Source organism: Tympanuchus pallidicinctus, unplaced genomic scaffold, assembly GCF_026119805.1.
Source record: "Tympanuchus pallidicinctus isolate F22 unplaced genomic scaffold, pur_lepc_1.0 scaffold13, whole genome shotgun sequence".
Classification (NCBI taxonomy): domain Eukaryota; kingdom Metazoa; phylum Chordata; class Aves; order Galliformes; family Phasianidae; genus Tympanuchus; species Tympanuchus pallidicinctus.
The window spans coordinates 5,273,994-5,293,615 of record NW_026294648.1 but is presented as its reverse complement, the minus strand read 5'-3'; the positions used below and the strand labels follow the sequence as shown (position 1 = coordinate 5,293,615).

The 19,622-nt window shown below is 40.0% G+C and overlaps 1 protein-coding gene across 1 annotated transcript in view; it reads left to right on the top strand.

The window, feature by feature from the left end:
• Window positions 1-19,622, top strand: part of COL4A6 (collagen type IV alpha 6 chain) — a 120,035-nt gene that overhangs the window by 1,266 nt on the left and 99,147 nt on the right. The window lies entirely within an intron of this gene.

Sequence of the window (19,622 nt, the reverse complement as noted above, 5' to 3'; positions counted from 1 at the left end):
CAACAACTGTTCTCCTGGGAGTTCCTACTGCACTGGAATCCGTGTGGAAACGCAGCAGGTATTTTCAAGGTTTGAAACAAATGCAGTGAGCAAGTTTTGCAGTCATTTGTATAAATGTGTGTAGTGCGTCAATGAGATTTGTCCTGATTGGTGCAGAAGTGACCAACAACAGAGTTTTAAACCATTCCGGTTTTGCTGTATAACTGTTAGGAAGCACATCTCAGGGTTTGGGCTTCTTTTTGTTTTTATTTGCAGTTTCTTGACAAGTTTCATTGTGTACAAAGGGACTTTGTCAAGGAAAGTCTACCAAAGAGAGTAAGAGCAACATCTGTGTGCCATTTCTGAGTCTTCCTGGCATTTTCCTTTGGAGTTAGAAAGCAAACAAAATCTCTGTTTCTGTGTGAGCTGTCTGAAAGCATGAAAGAATCAGAAATAGGCTCTTCAGTACTTTTAGCGCTTCATATGTCTGAGCAGTAAAGGTACTTACTTTTATTACAGAGCTGTCAGACGTGCTCAGCAGGAAAGAAAAGCAACTGTTTTAGTCATCTTTTCAGATATAGTGGGTAATTGACTTTCTGGTAGTGCCAAATTAAAACCAGATCTGACACAACAAGAAACCAGTTGCAATTAACGCCTTCCAGCACAAAGTAAACCATTATGAGACAACATGAACCTGCTTTTGCAGTAAGCAGATTTTTTTTCCAAAAGGTAAGAATCTCTGTAGGATTCCCAAGCAGTCCTCACTATGATTTGAGTGTTGTGAAATACAGCGTTAGCAGAATAAGCTTAAAATTTTAGATTGATAAAGATGGCATCTTCCTCCACGCTATTCAGAAATGGTCAACAGCTGAAGCACACCTTGTTGAAGGTGATGTGGCTTACAACTGTTTCCCTTTTCTTTCCTTCAGCCGATCTGATTTCAGTCATGAAACTTCATAAATGCTGCAGCAATTTGCTGAGCATTCATCTGGAACGTTATGAGAAGTAGGCAGTGGCCAGCATCTTCAATAAAGCCGTACCAAAGATGGCTTTGTCTCAGAAGTCTCTGTTACGAGTGTAACAGAGACTTACATTTGTAAGAACAGGATTTAAAAGCCTATGGCAGCAGAATTACTAAGTCAGCTTGAAGCAGTGATTGAGCACCTGGTGGGAAGGCAGGGCCAACCCGGGGAGCTCAGGTGCATGCAATGTACCTGAGTGATCAGAAGGGGTGGAGCCAGGATCCATCACTTCCCAGACCTCATTTATAGGTTGGCAGTGGAGGTGAGGGGGTCTCACTGGAGATTCCTGCCTACCTGAGGCTTTCTGAAGATAAGCAGCCTTTTTTCTTAATTTCTGTATCTGCAGCTGCTGCTTTTGAACTTGTCCTTGTTTGCTGTAGCTAAAGAATTTTTTTGCCTTGCTGTTATTGCTGTGCTTTCTATTTTGTTATAGCATTACTGTATCAAGCTTAATTTTTCTGTTGGTTTTTTTTTTTTTTCATTTGAGGTGGGTGAGGGGGTTATAAATGTAGTTCTAAATGGTGACTAATACTGAATAGTAGTATAAAATTAGGCCTGTATTGTGGCTAGTTTTATTGGTATTTCTGGGATGCCCTGTTATAAATGCAAGGTAGGGGGTGGTTGTAATGGTTAGAGGTGGTCTCCTGTAGTGAAATGTGAGTTTCTCATCCTCTTGTAAAGTTCTCAAAGAAGTTTCCTCATACCAATAGTTGCAGCAGATGTTCTATGCCTATTTGAAAGCATATATAGCTAGAGGTGAGATAACTTTTTATTTATATTCTTTTTCTTACTCTTTAGCTAGTTGCACACAACTGGAATGTGTGCTGTTATTGATGTGATAGCCTAAGGAACTGCTGTGATCCTCTTCTTGTCAGGGAGGTACTTCTGGAGCTTTTAGATAAGTTATTTTTTATGAGTTTGGGCTTCATATGTTATTGCTGCTCTTTCAAATTCTTATTTTTTTTTTTGTTTTTGATAATGAATGTGCTGATTAACTGGAGATGGCTCTTTTTCTGCTGTTTAATGTCTTGTTCAACAGTACATTAAGCTCATTTGGAAGTATCCAACCAAGGTAAATAAAAACTGCTTGGTAAAACCAGTTCTGGACAGTTTGCTTAGTTTTGAATGACTGAAGCTGAGCTAGCTTACAGTAAATTAGTAGCCCAAGTCATCCTGTTTTTCTTCTCCTAATGTACTCTAGGCTTTCTGCATGATTCTTCATCTAGGGCTTAATATATCTTCTCCTATTTCTTAATATTAATATATCTTCACCTATTTCTTAATATATTTTCATTTAATATGTACTGGACTTGCTTAATTGAACCAAGCTTGTTCTTTTCAGTTCAGGCCTTATGCTGAGGATAAATTCAGTCCTAGAGATCTGAGTGACAAGAAATGGCTGTTTAACTGGGTATTTAAAAACAGTTGTAACTCTCATCACTCCACATTATACAACAAAATTTCTGAAAATATGATTTTCTCCATTAAAATCTCTAAGTGTGTTTCTTTTTCATATTTCTCTGCCATTTTGATCTGCATTCATAGATATGTAAGCCTCCTGTTATTTGTCTTCTTACAGTTATAATATCTTTAGCTTTGAGCTTTGTAAAGAATGCAGTGATGTTTGTAATATATTTGCTTATGTAAGGAAGAGGCCTATGGAATTAAAGAAATTGTGACAAGTGATTTTTGATCTTCTTTTTTTTAAATTTTTTCAGCCTTCTAAACCTCAAGATTTCCCTACTAGATAAGGCAGCTTGTTATCAGTAAGAGTGTATGGGTTTAGAGGCACTTCTTTGGCAAAGACTTTGTATTGCATGGGGAATGACCTTTGCAAAATAACCATTTTCCTAATAGTAATATGTCTGCTAGTTCGTGTTTCTATAGCGGGGGGGAAAAAAAAGCAGTGATTTGTTCTATGTGAAGCACATTAATATGTGAAGCAGATATCGCACTGTTACTTGTCTAGCCTTTGCCAAGATATGTCAGATTTGAAGGAAAACTCTCTCCAGGTGAGTGGGGGTGTGGTACCTGAACTCCTTCCTAATTCTTCTTCCTGAGGTAACTGCAGTAAGAGCTGATGCTTACAGATTACCTGAAGTTGTGACAGCAAAAGGGTGGTGGCTTTGTCAGAGTTGCTGATGAATTTGACCTGCGCTCTTCCTCAGTGGGTTTGTGTGTCTCTTTGTGGACGATAACTTTGAATTGACTTTTGAATTCGCTTATTGCCTAAACACCAACTAAAGGGAGATTGGTAACACCTGTGTCTGCTTAAATGTTATAACAGTGACAGGCAAATTAAGAATTTTTAGGGAACTTTAGTAAATAGTTCTCAAGTTCTCGAATACTGGACTGCTTTCTCTGTAAAGAGAAAGTAAAATTCAAGCTTGTATGTTCCACTCCTGTGGAAGGAGTTGTTCTAACAGAGGGATTGGAAGGCAACAGATTCTTCTTAGAGGGTATTTGTGAAATGCAGTTGAACTTGGTTTTGTCTTGTTAATGTCTGCAGTGATATTGGAGAAAGGCAAGTCTGTGAGACAGGAGTCAGCAGCCAACATGATTAACTTTTTCTTTCTCTCAAAATATCCCCACGAAGACCCTTGCTCTCCTGAGAAAACTGTAAAAGCGGATTGAACTTGATACCTCTTTCTGCTTGCTTACCTAACAAGAAATAGCAGGTGAGGTAGCAATCAGGTTTACTACCTGATACTTGCAAAAAGGGTGTTTGAAGGTCCGGCCAAGAAAACTGAAAATGCTTGGAGAAATCAAACTATCTGTTCCTGGTTTTTTGCACAGATTTCCTGCAGGTCAGCTCTTTTTTTTTTTTTTTCCCTTTCAGTGACAGCCTTATCCATATGGAAGTTGTTGCTATAGTTTCTGGTAGCTGTATGCAACAAAATCATAGAAGGTGTTGATGTCAATGATATTACTTGTGTTCAAAGTCGTATTTTCAGAATAGCTTCTTTCCACAGGTCTAAGGAAACCAAAAGAGGAGGAACTAACATAAAATCAAAGGGTCTGTCCCATAGATCTGCTCCCCTGGCCCCTTTGCTGTTTGTTTTGTTGTTTTTTTTTCCCCACAGTTCCTGCTGGTCAGAGGAGACTGAACTCACCCTCTGATTCTACTCTTCCTCCAAACGGGTACATAGCTGTAGTAATCCCTGTGGTCTGTGCTAGCTTGCCACCTTCTTGTTGCCTCTGCAGGACTCTCTTTAGTTGGGTCAGCCTCACCAGACCACTAAACCAGCACCATCCAGTTTACTTGGTCTGTACTCATTCAATTACCTTGATACTGAGAAGATCAGCCCTGTGCAATAGGTTGGTCTGATTGTCTCAGTCCAAGGAGGTGTCAGTAGCTGCTCTGTTCCACATTTGCTTGATTTGCCCACTGGTCTGCTTACTTCTGCTCAGCAGGAACCTTCTGTACTTTCCATCACTAGCCCTTGCCTCACTGTGCTCTTATGTTCTCTTCTCTTCTCTCTCCTCATAGTCTTGAGAGGCTGCCAGTATGTTTCCTGGCATTAATCTTGCAATGCTTTTTCTGATGCCTCGCTTAGCAGCAGTGAGGACATGTCAGCGCCTGTTACCTAGGGATCTCTGTTGCACGAATCTGTTTGAGGGTTGTGCCATGTGGGTACGACTTTACCCATTATCAATAGAAACAAACAATCTTCAACACTTAGCAAGACCTTGGTCTGATATATAATGCAGGTAAAAGTCTAGATGCAATACCTAGATGATAATTGTGAACTGCCAGAGAAGGTAACACATTAGTCAAGGATTCTGTAAGAAATGAGTTGTGTTTCCCTTTCCTATGGCTTTCATATTTGTCGTGTTCCCATTTCCATAGAAGTAGCAGAAGAGAGGAAAAATGCATTTTATAAAAAGATGAAAGTGCAGTTAAAGAATGGCCTCACAAATGTTATGTGTTATCTTTATATGTTATGTTATCTTTACTCTTATTAATATTTATATTAATTATTTATGTTATCTTTACTCTTATTAAAAGAACTCTGAATACTCCTTACTGTAACAAAGTTAAATTAATTAACACAAGGAGTAAATACATGACTTTCTCAAAGAGATACAGGACCGTTTAATAGTTGTAACTGTTCTCATCAAATTGGTTGAAATATTGCTGTGAAGGAATGTATAGAAATCATTTGCTCAGTACAATACATACATTTTGAAAGCAGTTTGGAATTATTGTAGCCACTGTAGTGTGAACTCGTCAGAACAATAGGAAGGTGAATCATTGCGTTTTACTTTGATGATTAAACCTGTTCGCACAGCAGGGTGTAACAGCTAGAAGAACGTAGCCTGCAGGAGCAGAAACATTTGGCAAAAAGGAAGCTTGTAAAATTAAGAATTCATAGAAGTCTTCAGACACTTCCATAAAAGGAGCCTTTAGGCTTTCAGCTTCAGCCCTCCATGTGAGGTTGTAGACTATCAACAAAGTATGCTTGAAGGGTTGAAAAGTGTGAGCATTATCTTCAAAATTAATATATCCTTGTAAACATTCTCTACATGAACTGCAGTTAAGTGAAGTGTGGATTTAGCTGGGAAGTGCAGTTGGCAAGTTCTGCATTGCCTAGTGTGTAGTGCTCTGCGCAGAGCTGACTTTTCTGTCCTTTGTAAGAAAGAATTGAAGACTGTCTCACAGTCATGGCAGTGATGAGCTTTGGGTGCTGAAAGTGAGCTGCTTACTTTCCTGCTTTCTTTTGGAATACACGTGCTTTTTTCCTTTGATTTGCTGGGGGAATAGATGTAATGCAAACTAGTTGGTTCTTCATTTAGTAAAAGGTTTTTAATCTATTTTCATCTGAAATACAGATTTAATGGGTCTGTCTTCTTGTGAGCTATGTGATCGTTTTTGATAAGGAAGAGTATTACATTTTTTAACCTAATAAAGTAGTTTGGGCTTCAGCTGGAAACTGTTTCTGAAATCTCCTCTGAGTGGTACTGGGATTTTTTTCTGTTACTTGGAAAGGTGTAAGCTTAATAAGAAGAGAGAAAAGATGTAAATAGGGTGGTGAAGAGAAGCTCTCTAACCACATGGTAATAGGGGTGAAGTATTCTAGTTACCAAAGTAAATGATAGATCCAAAGCCTGCTTTTACCACAAGTAGATACCAGGAATGTTCTTTAAACTCCTGAGAGGTTTTGAAGCTAAATGTGTTGGTGACCATAAACAGAATACTTCAGCTGATCTCTCCAAGGTAGTGATTATATGGTTTTCTCTGTGGTACTCTTAACAAGATTAATCTCTGCGAATCTATAATCTTGTTAGTGTTAAACTAAAATCTGACTAGATAATTAGAGTGAGCTCTGAACTGTGGTTCAACCTAATACCTCTTAGTGGTACAATTTCTATGTTTAATGTGTTGGCCCTGAAGCATGTGGAATGTTGAGAACCCTCAGCAGGGTGTCTGGGAACTGAGGGCCTTCTGTGTCTCAAGCAAGCCGCAGAAAATCACCTGAGCTTGTGGGAAGGCTCTTCAGAGATGCAGTGGGCTGCAGAATGGCAGGCTAGAACGAGTCCTGGAATGGAAGTTCTGCTAACAGTTAAAATATTTGTCTGTTTCATCCTTTTTCTAGAGTTCGTATATCACAGACACACATGCATGTTTCCCTTACGTAAGTATAAAGTAAAATATCATAGCCTTAAGTTTTGAATACTGAAGCACTGGTTCCGTTGCTGTCTTTCAATCGTGATTCTGAGTACTTTGCAGGTATCCTTCAGCTGTGCCTGCCCGCATTGTTCTGTGGCAGTTTACATGGTACTGCTGCCTTCCATGTGTGAATGCAGTTTTGCCCAGGCATGGGCGGCAAATCAGCATTAGGGCTGAACTCCTTGTTCTCTGCTTAGCCAACAGAAGTTCCAGCCAGGAAATGCAAATGGCTTTTTGCATAATGACCCCGGTCTGTTAGTAGCATGGTTCTTTGAACAGTCGGACCATAATTGGCAGTGCTTTGTGTGCCCTAGGGCCCTCTGTGAGTGGAAGGCTTGTGCAGCCTGCCTTTGGAGCTGGAAGGGTTGCACTTGTAACCAGTACCGCATGGACATGTAAGAAGTTGATTGTGGTTGTTTAGAAACACTGTCCAGTTCAATTTTCTTCCATGCACTAATGTGATGGTGGGAGTTTTCCAAGATCTAGTTGGATTTCATCTTTCAGCTTCACACTGGCCAGCCAAGTTCTGCATGTGGTTCAGAGAGGAGTGGCTCAGGTTAGAAAGCTGTGTTATCTCAGCTGTGGTCTGACTGGCAGAGCAGACCTAATGAATGTCTTTATCAGACTTTCAGTGTTACTATGACTCTTCAACTCTATTCAGGGACACTTTATGAAACAGCAAGCTGCATTGTTTGCCAAGCATCCTGGATAGGAGTAAATGAATACTGTGTTAAAAACATACAAAAAGGTGATGTGATTTGTGAATGATAGGTGTTTTTTTCCCTCAAACATAAATTTGGTACTGAAAGCAGTAAATGCTGAACAAATTTCAGGAAGTTTTATTTTAAAAAGGAAAATAAAATTTGAAATTCAGTAATAAGAGTTAAATAATTTTCATGTAAGTTGTTCTCAACAGCAATATTCAGTTATTGGCTGTAACTCCCCAGGTTTTTTTTTACCCTGTTTGTTATTTTCTAGCTGTGAAACAAAGGGAAAGGAAATTGAATTATTTTAATTTTCATTATGCTACTGTCCAGATCTGGAATGACTGTTTTATGGCAGAAGACTGTCATCCTACTGATGTTGTTTATGTTATCACTGAATTTACCAGGAATTAATCTTGCTGAGATGGTTATAGCTGTGTTCTCTGTGCTTAAGAATGATTGGACAAAATCACTCCAGCACTGAGATGAGCACTAGTAATTCCCATTAAAGAAATTCCAGTGAGAAAGCTCTTTTCCTCCTCTTCATTCCGGTGCTGTGAGCTCACACACAGGAGGGCAGAGGGGTACCGGCTTTCGGCTCTGAATTCCTTTGAGGGAGGAATGTGCAGTGAGACGCAGGTACAGGCTGGCTCCACAGCATGCTTGTCTGCAGGGGCCCTTCTGCAGCCCAGCAGCGCTTACATCTCTGTTGTGCAGTGCTTCCTTAGCTGTGCATTTTTGTAATGAAAGGGTGACAGTGTTGTTAATCTTTATGAAGAATGTTGTGAGTTTTCAGATAATGGAAAGGGCTGCTTTTTTTTTCTTTCCTCTGTTATAGGTGGGTAGTGAAAGAGGCATTATAATATCCTTAAAAGTTGGATGCAGATATAAGAAAGGTAGGAACAACAACAACAAAAAATCACGCTACCACAACAACAAGCACTTAACTGTTCTGTGGTGTAGTCTGTGCTCTTGTTCTTATAGCAAGAATTGGGCCTGCACCTTACCTAGGACTTCACTGAGTGCCTTGTTGAGCTGACTGCACTGCATTTCTTTAGGAATTCTATTCATTGTCTGACATGAGTGATTCTTATTTCCTCATGTATTGACTGTCAGCTACATCCTATACTGGATTATTGGGATATTACTTGGCACTGTATCAGAGGAACATGAAGTATCTGGAAGTTGCAGAAGAGATGTAACTTGCTACAATTAAGCAAGTTCATTGTAGGGCTGCCACTGGAAAATAATTCTATTTCAAGCTTTTTCTGTGAGACGAAACTGCTACAAAGCATTCAAATATTTGGCCGAGCTGTGAAATTTACTATAACACTGTGTTTATGTCTGCTGGAGTCTCTGCTCTTGGTAAGCCCAAAGCTGCTGGTTGCTGTGTGATGGTAGAAGGACACCAATGCAGAGTACTGGCTCTGCCAGCAATGTTATGAGTATGGCAGCAGCACTCTGTGGGTAGTAGCTCAGGGATTGGTTCATATTTTCAATGTGGCTTGGTGAATGATTTCATGGGACTTTCTTGTTCCATATTGTGCTGTGTGTGTATTCCTGGTGTTCTGTATGTCCATGTTTCATGCTGAAAGAAGGTCAAGAATGGGAAGATACTTAACCTTCATAGTAGAGAAGGTTGAAGGGGGCAGGTTTGCTTCAAGAAAAGTAGCTGTTGGTAACACTGGAAGAGGTTTAGTGGGGTGGGCTATATGGTGATTTTTTTTTTTGTACATTTGTTTTGGTTTCTAAAGATGACACAAGTATTGTTTCCTTTATTTTCATGAACAATTGACCAACTCTTCTAATATTTATGAATGGAGAATCATGAGAATTTCATACCAAACATATATTTTATAAAAATTGATCCGAATGCAACATTGAGAAAGTTACCTCATAGAACTGCCCCCTAAATGTTGTACCTCCCTGTATGTATGTTCCACTGAGGTCAATAGTGGTGATTAAAAATCAGGATTATATGAAATCCTGTATTATATTAAACATGGCATCAATGTAAAGCAACAGAAAAAAGCTGGTGTTATTGTTCTAATAGCATAATGTAAATAAAAACCTTTTATATTATCAAAAGACAAGTGATGGCAGGTTTTTAAAGGTTTACAAGAGAATTAGATTTAATAGCCCTGAACATTCCATGAGTCTTAATTGTGCTAGCCTTAGAATGCTATGTTTTTAACAATGGCATGAGTGGGTTTTTTTCTGAAGGGTTAAAAAATATAAATCATGCCAATCTCTGAAAATCCCACAGAATTTGCTTTTTCTTTTTTTTTACTTAGAAAATCCGATCCTAACCTCTGGAAGATCATTAAAAATTTTTGAGTTGCGAAGGATGATCAAAGGACATCTAATCAAATGCCCTTGTGATAGACAGGGATGTGTTCTGCTTCAGGCTGCTCAGAGCCTGGTCCTACCTGACCTTGAGTGTCTCCAGGGACAGGGCATCTACATCTCTGGGCAGCCTGTTCTGCCCTTATCATAAACTTCCTTACATCCAATTAAATCTCTACTCTTTGTTTGAAACCTTTTCCTCTTGTCCTATCGCAGCGCACCCTGCTAAAGAGTCTGTCCCCTTCTTTCTTATGGCCCCACCTTAGATACTGTCAGGCCACTCTCAGGTCTCCCACAGCCTTCCCTTATCCATGCTGCACAGCCCAGCTGTCAGCCTGTCCTTTCAGGGAGGTGTTTCATTCCACAGATCAATCTTGTGGCCCTCCTCTGGACACACTCCAACAGGTCTGTATCTCTCCTGTGCTGGAGGACTCCACGTGTGGATGCTGCACACCAGGTGAGGTCTCACAGCACAGAGGTTCATCTTCCTTGTCCTTCTGGCCACACTTTTGTTGCAGCCCAGGATGTGGTTACCTTTCTGGGCTGCAAGGGCACACTGCTGGCTCATGTCCAGTACCTCCAAGCCTGCTTCTGCAGGCTGTGCGCTATCCTTATATCCTACAGATTGTATTGATAATGGGGGTTGCTGTGGCCGAGGTGCAGACCTTGCTCTTGGCTTAGAATCCCAGGAAGTTATCTTGGGCTCACTGCTTGAGCTTGTCAAGGAATCATGGTAGAATGAGAACAACCATTCTGATTTAAAGTAAAATCTCACCTTCTGTTCCAACATGTTAGGTAAAAAAATGAGAGAAACAAACTGAAAAGCATCAGTTTTTCTTTCATACCTTAAAGTCAGGTGCTTGATTTTTAGGGGACTGTTATGCAACATCTGGATGTCTGCCTTCAGCAGCACTGGGAGGTTGGGAGATGGATTCCCTGTGACTGTATGATTTCAGATCTGTCAGCTGTGGGACTTCTTGGGTCTTTGTGTGAAGCAGTTGGCACTGGGGCTGTTGAAATTAGGATCTCTGGCTGGACAGAAGAGTAGAAAATCATTTCTCTGGCCTATGGAGTGCTCTGTTTTAAATCATATTTGATACACAATGAACATGGTTAAGTGTTGAGAACAAAGTTCAGCTTTTAAAAAGATGTTGATTAATTATGTTCTTTTTAAGTATTTTTAAGTGTCTTTGCATGCACTGGTGTTTTTGTGGGAGGAGAAAGGCTGTTAAAATGGAGTAAGGAAGCCCAGCAGGGAAGCCTGCAGAGGAGGTGCCTGAAATCCTGTTCAGTGTTGCTGTTACTGGACAGGAGGCTGTCCCTGCACCATGGATGGGAGCATTTGTATGATGGAGAGGATAATTTTATTATTGAGGCAGCTCCTCAACAGCCCTGTTGTGTTCATTGTTGTGGTTTGGTGTGAATGTCTGCAACTCCACCATAGCAAATGCAAGGTGCTTTTTTCAGTATGAGGCAAGGAATGTTTCTGTAGCTGATCTAAATTGAAATAAGTTAGACCACTTATACCTTAAGACAACTTCCTTGTGCACCCTGTATTCGCCTATTGTGCCTCTTTGCCAGCCTGCATACTTAAAAGCAATCAACTAAAATGCATTAGTGTTCTCAGTGATACTTTCTGTTCTGTTAGCAAAGGTCTTAAACCCTAAATTCATTTGGACGAAAAGTCTTTAAATCCTTGTTGGGTCAGTATGTCTGACTGAAATTTGATACTGGTTAATTTAGTCTTGTTTGCTACACATCCGTGCTGTATAAGCTGCCAGTGTTAGGGCAATTCTGGAAAATCAGGAATGAAATACTTCTGAACTCACTGCTTGTGAGTGCTCGTGTAGCCTTTTGTTTGGTTTTCTATGGAATTTAATCTACAAACTTTGCTGGAAAATAACCTTTTGCCCTGATTAATGTATTCTGTACCACAGGAATCTGTGGGGTGTCAGGATGTGCAATGTACCACCCCTGTTCTATGGTTTGAAGTTGTTTGCCTCCAGGAGGGGCTCTAGGAAGTTGATGTTTGGATCAGTTCATGGGTTGAACTCTGCTCTGGGTGTATTTCTCCCACTGCAGCTCTAGGTCTTGTACCCATCATAGCCTGTGTGATTGATGTGGGAGTGTAGATAGCTGTGCCTTCTTGTGGCTAAAAGAAGGAAATGTAACATATATCAGAAATCTCAAGCATGTAGTTTTATTGAGATTTTACGTTTTAAAGATATTCTTCAGATCACGATTTTTTTGTCAACTGTGTAAAGAACTTGTGAGGTTTAAATATGACTGTGCAGATATTTAAGAAAAAATTCTGAAATGTCACCATGAGAAGTTGTTACTTTCTCTCATTTTTATTACTGCTCTTGCAATGCTGGCACCTGTGAACTTCAGTCACCAGGCCATGACCCCACTGTACTCTTACAGGTGAAGTCAGAATTGAAATACTCCAGAAGATCTGTAGTCTTCCAGATGCATACAAAACTTTGCAGAATCTCACTGCTGCTGTCCACGGCGCTGTATATGCATTGCTTTCTTGGATACTCTGATCTCCTGCCTCTTAAAACTCAGATGATGCCTGAGCTAAATGTTTTGCTGAGTGTAGATGTGAAGGTTGAGGCATGATTTTAATTTACAATCCCACAGTGCAGTGTGAAGGTGCTGAGGAAAGCCCTGAGAACATCTGTCACTTCTTCACAAACTGTTCTTTCTCCTCAGTCTTACACCGAAGCAGCAGCCAGTCCTGTGAGCTCAGAGCACAGCTGGGCTTTGTGTGGCTGGGTGTAAATAGAGACCATAAATAAGGAACCTTTCTGCAACAGCATTTTATTGTTAAGCAGATTGTTGGTGTGACAGCTCAGGTCATAAATCTTTTGAGTCAATGATCAGTTATCCGGAGGGATCATTCTCTCCTCTTCCTTGCAGCAGTAGAAATGCAAGTCTTCCGGAGAACATGAAATTACTTCATATCTTCAGGAGAAATGTTCCTGTGTGCAGCCAGAAAAAAATACAGGAAACCTGCTCAAGCCAGAAAATACATCTCAGTGTATGCTCTGGGGATAATACACATGTCTCTAACAAATGGAGAAACTAATTAGGGTCATAATCCTTGAGGAAGATTAAGATTATCCAAAGCTATTATACTTGATGGAAGTAAAAATGTGTGTGGGTGTGTGTTTATGTACAGCAATTGCTTAGTTCTGACTTATTGGAAATCTCAAATGGCAGTAAGAGCAGTTTGAAATAGTTCTTGGTGTAAGTTTGACATCCTGTCCAGATTAATTATTCAAAGTCTCATATGAAATCCTTGAATGCCTGGAAGGAGGTTGGAGGAGAGAGTATTTATCCAATCTAGTTATGAGGTAATTTATTCATTTAACTGGTGCATGACTCTGGGAATGACTATTACCAACCAGAGCCTTTCTATGGCAAAAAAAAAAAAAAGAACATTAAGAAGGATAAGCCAGGTGACTGACTGGCAGAAGACCATATATGCATGCCTCTGACACAAAGATGCAATCACAAGCATTCCTGTGAGCTGACATGTGGGTGGGCAGTATGTGAAAGATCCACAGAAAAGGGAGCATGGTAGTAACATGGTACTGCTGTTGTCTTTTTTCCTTGCAATAATGAAAAGGAAACTTCTAAGGTTTTCATCCATGTAAATTATTTCTGTGGGTTCTGTTTTTGAATATGCAGCTTTTTCACATACCATCATTATGGAGTGAGGGTTCTGTACAGTTTTCCAGGTAGCAAACCCTAATGTAGCAATTTCAGGTAACAGATAGATGAAGCAAGTGTCATTTTCTGTGGAGGACAGCATGCCAGATCTTTGCAGTGTTATGCTCTGTTTTGCAGCATGCCAACAAATGTTGCACGGTATCTTTGGATGGGCAGAAGAACACATGACTTTCCTTGAAACAGCGGTAATTTTAAGGTCAAATCTAATTGTTTGTGTTGAAATATGACCAGGACAGCATCTAGTAACCCAAATAACTTCAGTTTCCTAATGGCCACCAGGTGCCAGGACTTCAGTTGTTTTTTTTTTTAATCTCATCTGAAACAAAGGGTAAGTCACTGGGTCTCTAATAGTTCAGGAGAAGGGAGAGAGAGAGGGGTGCTTCCTGCATGTTCCAAGTCCTGCCTGTTCTGTCACTGTTTTCTGTGGAAGCTTCTTATGACAACACTGTTGTGCTGTGGTGGGGATTTCTGATGGGTTAGGTGTTAAAAGCTGCAGCTTTCCTGTGAGATACATACACTGCTGCATACAAAGGCAAGGGTCAATATTTACTTAACATAGTAAATTTAAACACATCTATCTGAAGTCCTGAAGTACTTTTAAAAATATTTGATCACTCTTACAGGAATAAATTAATGATCAGTCTTCAAACTGTGAGGATTTGTACTCAGTGATGAATTCAGAAGTAATTTTTAAGCCAGAACTAATGAGAAATCTTTTTGCTCTTAGTAATTTGAAGGAGAGATTTAGTGGCTGACACTTTGCTACTCCTTTCTGTGAGTTTTTTTTTAACCTTTAAGAAAACAATCAAATACTTGGCTGTGTGTAAGAATATTGGTGTAGAGTATTTGATCAGTCTGTATTTGTTGGCCTTGTAAGGAAAATATATAAACAGTGATGTTCCTCTGTAGTCTGAGTGATTCTGCTATCCCACTGCGCTGTTGTGCGATACCTGCACTAGGAAGCTGATAAACACCAAGCTGCAGGCTTCAAGTCACTAAGAGTATTTTAATACTTACTACCAATTTTGCCATTGCACTATGGCACTACAATTGCTTTTGGTATTTCTATAGCACCAAAATGTGTGAAATAGAAAGCCGGATATATTTCAGGCATAACTTCATGGTGTTTTGTTTAGAAGTATTGTGCTGATTTAGCACCAAGTTGCCCTTGGCTATAAAGAAAACCACTCTTCTGTACTCTCCTTCTTGTATGCTGTGTGAACAGAAGCTAGTGCAAGTCTTACTCCTAAAACTGTAGACACCAGCAGTGTTCAAAAGGGGGATGAGCAGTGACTGTAAATTCCCTTAAGAAGCCCTCAAGCAGATCGTCTGTGGTTTTTTTTATCAGCCATATAGCAAATACAGAAACTGACCGTGTATCTTCCAGTTAAGTAGCGATTTTTTTTTTTTTTTTTTTGGAGAGTGATCAAAGTACCACTTTAACTTCCTTATGGCATACCATGCATCTTTGCTACTCAGACTTGGAGGATCTTGCTCTCTCTCTCCTCTTCAGTGGCAAGTGGGACTAAATACCCAGAAAAGGCTGTGGGCATTGTAGGCAGTAATGAGCCTGTGAAGAGTCATCCTACCACCTGCTGAACCACAGGATATTGCATTCCAGCTCTTGTGCAATATCAGTGCTGTGTATTGTTTGCCTGAACTCAGTGGGACAGATCAGAAGTAGAAAGAGGAAACTATTCCTAATGTTTGTTTGAAAGTTTTCTGATCCTGTGTTTATGACTACTGTATATCTGACTTAAGAAGTCAGGGTTCAGCAGTAGTGGTAAGATTTCTAGCAATTCTGTTCTTAAGGGGGGAAAAAAGGGCATGGAGGGGATTGAATTTCTTAAGGAAGTACGTGGATGCTTTTCCCTACTTACATCCTCTTATTCTCTTGGATAAGCTTGATTGTGCAGGTCTGGACTGCATGAGAAAAGCCTGTTCTGGTTAATGCATTGAAAATCGTATAGCACTTATGTGAGGGGAAAGTAAGGTTAATTTCTCAGTGAATGAACAGAAGAGAGGCTGACTTTACAGTAGATGTATGGAGAGATGTGATGGAAATGATAAAGCTATTTTACTTTTACTACAAGTGCCACTACTGGGCTTCTGCAACAACTTTAATCTTTAAAACTTTGCAGATGAGTTTAATATACCTCAGCATTTGTGGAATAGCTATGAGCAGACTGAGTCTTTTTCCTTTCTCCTTCCAGCTAAATTCCAGCCCACTCCACTGAAAGCCGTTTTTGAGTGACCTTTGCCCTCCCTCAAAACAAGTGTTGGACAGGGCCAAGGCCAGGAATCCAGTCAGTGTCCACATCCTCCCTAAAGAATGTCATCAAACAGCTCATGGAAAAGATGATCGTGGATTTGGCAACTGTGAATTTATAACTTCTACCTTAATGGTTTCAAGGGCTTTAATTGCCCCCCCCCCCCCCCCCCCCCCTTAATAAGGGAGCTGAGCTTAAGGTTTGAGGATGGGGAGAATTTAAGACTAGACTTCTCCTTGGTTGTCAATTTATATCCAGTGGAGGTCTTCTGTTAGTGGTAACTGAAATCTGTTTGCCTTATGGAAATATCTGTAATGGTGAGATGTTGACAATGAAATTTTATACTTTATACTTTATAAAGACTTTACTTTACTTTATAAAGAAACTTGAGCCAAAAGCTAGGTGTTTCAAAGGTGAAAAATACTCGGATTGTTGAGGTAATAGTGCTGGAAGCTTCTGAGTGAAGAGAGACTTCTAACAGATGTTTTACTGCTGAATGCTCAAAATCTTCAGGATTAAATTTATATGATGTGGGTGTTAAAACAGATCTTTTTTCTGTTGTTCCGAGTCAGTGCGTGCATCTACTGCACAGTGTAAGTGATGGGCTTTGCTTAGAAACGTAGCTTAGCATGGGTATATGAGAAGTTGAGTGTTCTCCATATTCTGTCTGTTACAGTTTCTGTGTATTCTAACAGTCCTTACAGAGTGCAAAACTGGAGAGGGATAGTTTACAATAGCTAAGCTGTGAGCTAGCTACCTCTGTCTATTTTGGGGTTTTGCTGACCTATACTAATGGCAGACTTGTACGTTTGGTATGTTACTTAGATCTGCTAAGAGATAAATTTGCCTGTACTAAATTTAAAGGGTCTGAGTATAGCTCTGGGAGGTTGCTCAGGTGAAAAGACATCAGTCTTCATATTAATGATTGTTTGATCTCAGGTAAGTTTAAATGACCCATCAATCACAGTACTGTTTGTAATGAGTGTAACTGTGGTCCAGTACAGAGAAAGATGGAGACTTTTTTTCACTACATGCTGGACAGTGTCAGTACTGTACGTTAACTTACGGCGCTGAGATACATGCAGTGATTCTAAGCATGTTTCTTCCAGAGTCATAACAAGTCCAAAGAAACGTGAGGCAGAAGTAGCAAGAATGAACCAAGTCTGTTCGTAGTTGTGTTAACTTTGAAGTCTCTGCTTGCATCAGTTGGAGCTTTAGATCAAAGCCTCCATCTAAATATTTCTCTCTCAGAGCTGCAGTAAGTGGCTAGGTGTGTGCATTTTCTCTCTCCTTCTCTGTCTCTTGCATTTTTGAGAATATAGTAAGGGTGATCTGACTGGTAGGGAGAAAATATAAGAGATTGTGAGGAAGTTACCAGCCCATAAGACTCTACAGCTGTCCTAGTGAAATCAGAATTAAATGCATATGCTCTAAATGAATACTGTGGTCGAGGATGCTGTAAGGGTCAAAAAGCTGTCAAAAAGACAAGTGTCTGCTTGTATTCTTACACTTCTAGCTTCAATTGCTTGACTTCTTGTGCTGTGTTTGGACTAGGAAGAATTCACAGAACAGTTCGTTCTTGTATTCCAGCCACTGAGCTAGATGGGGAGAGTTAGTGATTTAATGGGGCCTGGAATGTCTTCACTGTTTAAAATGTCAGGGATGGTATGATTATCTTGAACTGTCTTAAGCATACTGTTCAAATTCCTCACTGGAGAAAGATAGAACTCTATTTACTGTCCTTTACAGAGACCCATTAGATTTCTTTAAGGAAAGGATACGTGTACAAACGAAGGCAGAGTTGTCCTAATCAAATTGTGGGTGGTTGGGAAATGAATAACCTTATTCTGTGAATGGATGTGAATTGCTGAGTATGGTCTCCTTAGATAATATCCTCCCAGATGTTTTCTCATCATTGTTTGCATCTGATCAGTTCCTGTTTTCTGAAAACTCGTTTGTTTCTCATTGTTGACATAAGAGGAATCTTTGAAGATAGCCTTGAGTTGTAATAAAAGTGCCAAGCTGGAGTCCAAAGAGTCTAGCTTGGCTCACAGCTGCCCATCTCTTCTGCAAGCAATTTAACTGCTCTCTGTAGCTGTCAATAGGAATAGTGATATAAGTGTTGGAAGACCATTGGCTTTGTCAAATTACGTAATTTTTCTTAATATAATTTAAGCTCCAAATATCAGCAGATGGTGTGTATGGAGAGATGTTTTGCCAGGACAAGTTTACATCATGCTTGTGCTGACAATGACTTACGCTGCCCTTCAGTCTTCCATTGTCTGTATGTTGATTTCTTTTTTTACGGTGGCTCTCTCTGAATTCAGAGATACTATTTCTGCTGCCATTCTGAAATCATCTGGTAGGAAAGGCATTTGCAGAGGAGAGGAAGGAATTTTGCTACTTATCTGAGGTATTTTTCTGCAGCAGAACACAGTAAGTAGAGAAGAGCTTTTAATGCAGCCCAGGAATTCAGATAGTGCTGAAGATCATCTTCTACTGTACATAACAGTACAGCAAAATCAGAGTGGGATGTTCTTGTGGTGGTGCTCCAGCAATGTGTTAAGAGGAGTGTGTGTGCTTTTGACCAGGGGATTTTTACGAAGTGTAATGAAGATAGCATTTATGCAAGAGGTGTCTAAGTATCATGTCTTAGAGATTCCTTTACACTTAAATTTCAGAGAAGTTATAGTTTGTCTTAAACACATGCAAGCTCCCAGGAAGTCTGGGGTGAATTCCCTGCTCAGCTAGTTTTCCCTTCTGATAGTGGTGGTAATATGAAGTGGTTGAAGTAATGTGAAATTGGAATTAGGACCCATGTTTCTTTTACTCTATCTACTTTTAAGTTAATCACCTCTGCTAGCTTTTGCTAATCCATTGTTTCACTATTTAGTGAAACTATTTACTCGCCTTCAAACAACAAGGAACTGAAATCTCTGGACTAGCTGATAGGGACAGACTTCTGAGTTCTGTCTGCTGCTTGTACTGGGTGCCTTCACCCCAGCTGGAGCTGGATTGCACCAGGTCTTAAGATTTTAATAAAAATCTTTGTTTCTAAACTAAGATTTCCATCCTCTGTGGTTTTCGACTTCTTTGATTGTGATGACTTTGCTTGTGTTCTTATGTATATTAGTAGTAAAACTTAGATATCAAAACTTAATTCATTTGAAAAGGCCCACTTGAGTCTTGTTAGTAGGACCATTTTTCGGTGCATCTCACAGTGATCAATCAGTTTGCGTATGAGAATGTTTAGGCAGGAAATGTTGAGCACTTTGCTAAAGTCGTATTAAACATCCACTTTTCCCCTCATCCATCAAGCATGTCATCTAATTGTAAAAGGATGTCAGGAAGATTAAACATCACTGCCTGTTCAGAAATGTGTGCAAACTGCTGTTGATCACGTTCTTGTTCTTCATGTGTGAAAATGGTTTCCAGGAGGATTTGTTCTTCTGGCCTGCTGCAGATTGAGGTGAGGCTGATTGATGTTTTCCCCATATCCTCTTTCTTGCCTGTTTCAAAGATGAGAGCAAAGCATGATTTCCCTCAGACCTCAAGAACCCATCCTGAGATTCAGAGATGATCAGGCCTGGCCTTGCAGTGACATAAGCCAGCTTCCTCCCTGCCCATGGGTGCATTTATCATGTCCCATAAACTTACAGATGTTCATCTTGTTTAAAAGCTTCCTATCCTGATCCTCCTCCATAGTGGCTGGGACTTGCAGATTGCAACTGGCATCTAAAATGTTTCGGATCCATGAGCAGGTTAAGGGTTAGTGGGGGCTAAAGTGTTGGCTGTAGAAATGCAGTTGCGAAATGAACAAACATTACTATTCTTTTGTGTTAGTTTAAAAAAGGACCTAATGTGACCTTTAAAACATCTGCTCATAAAGGCA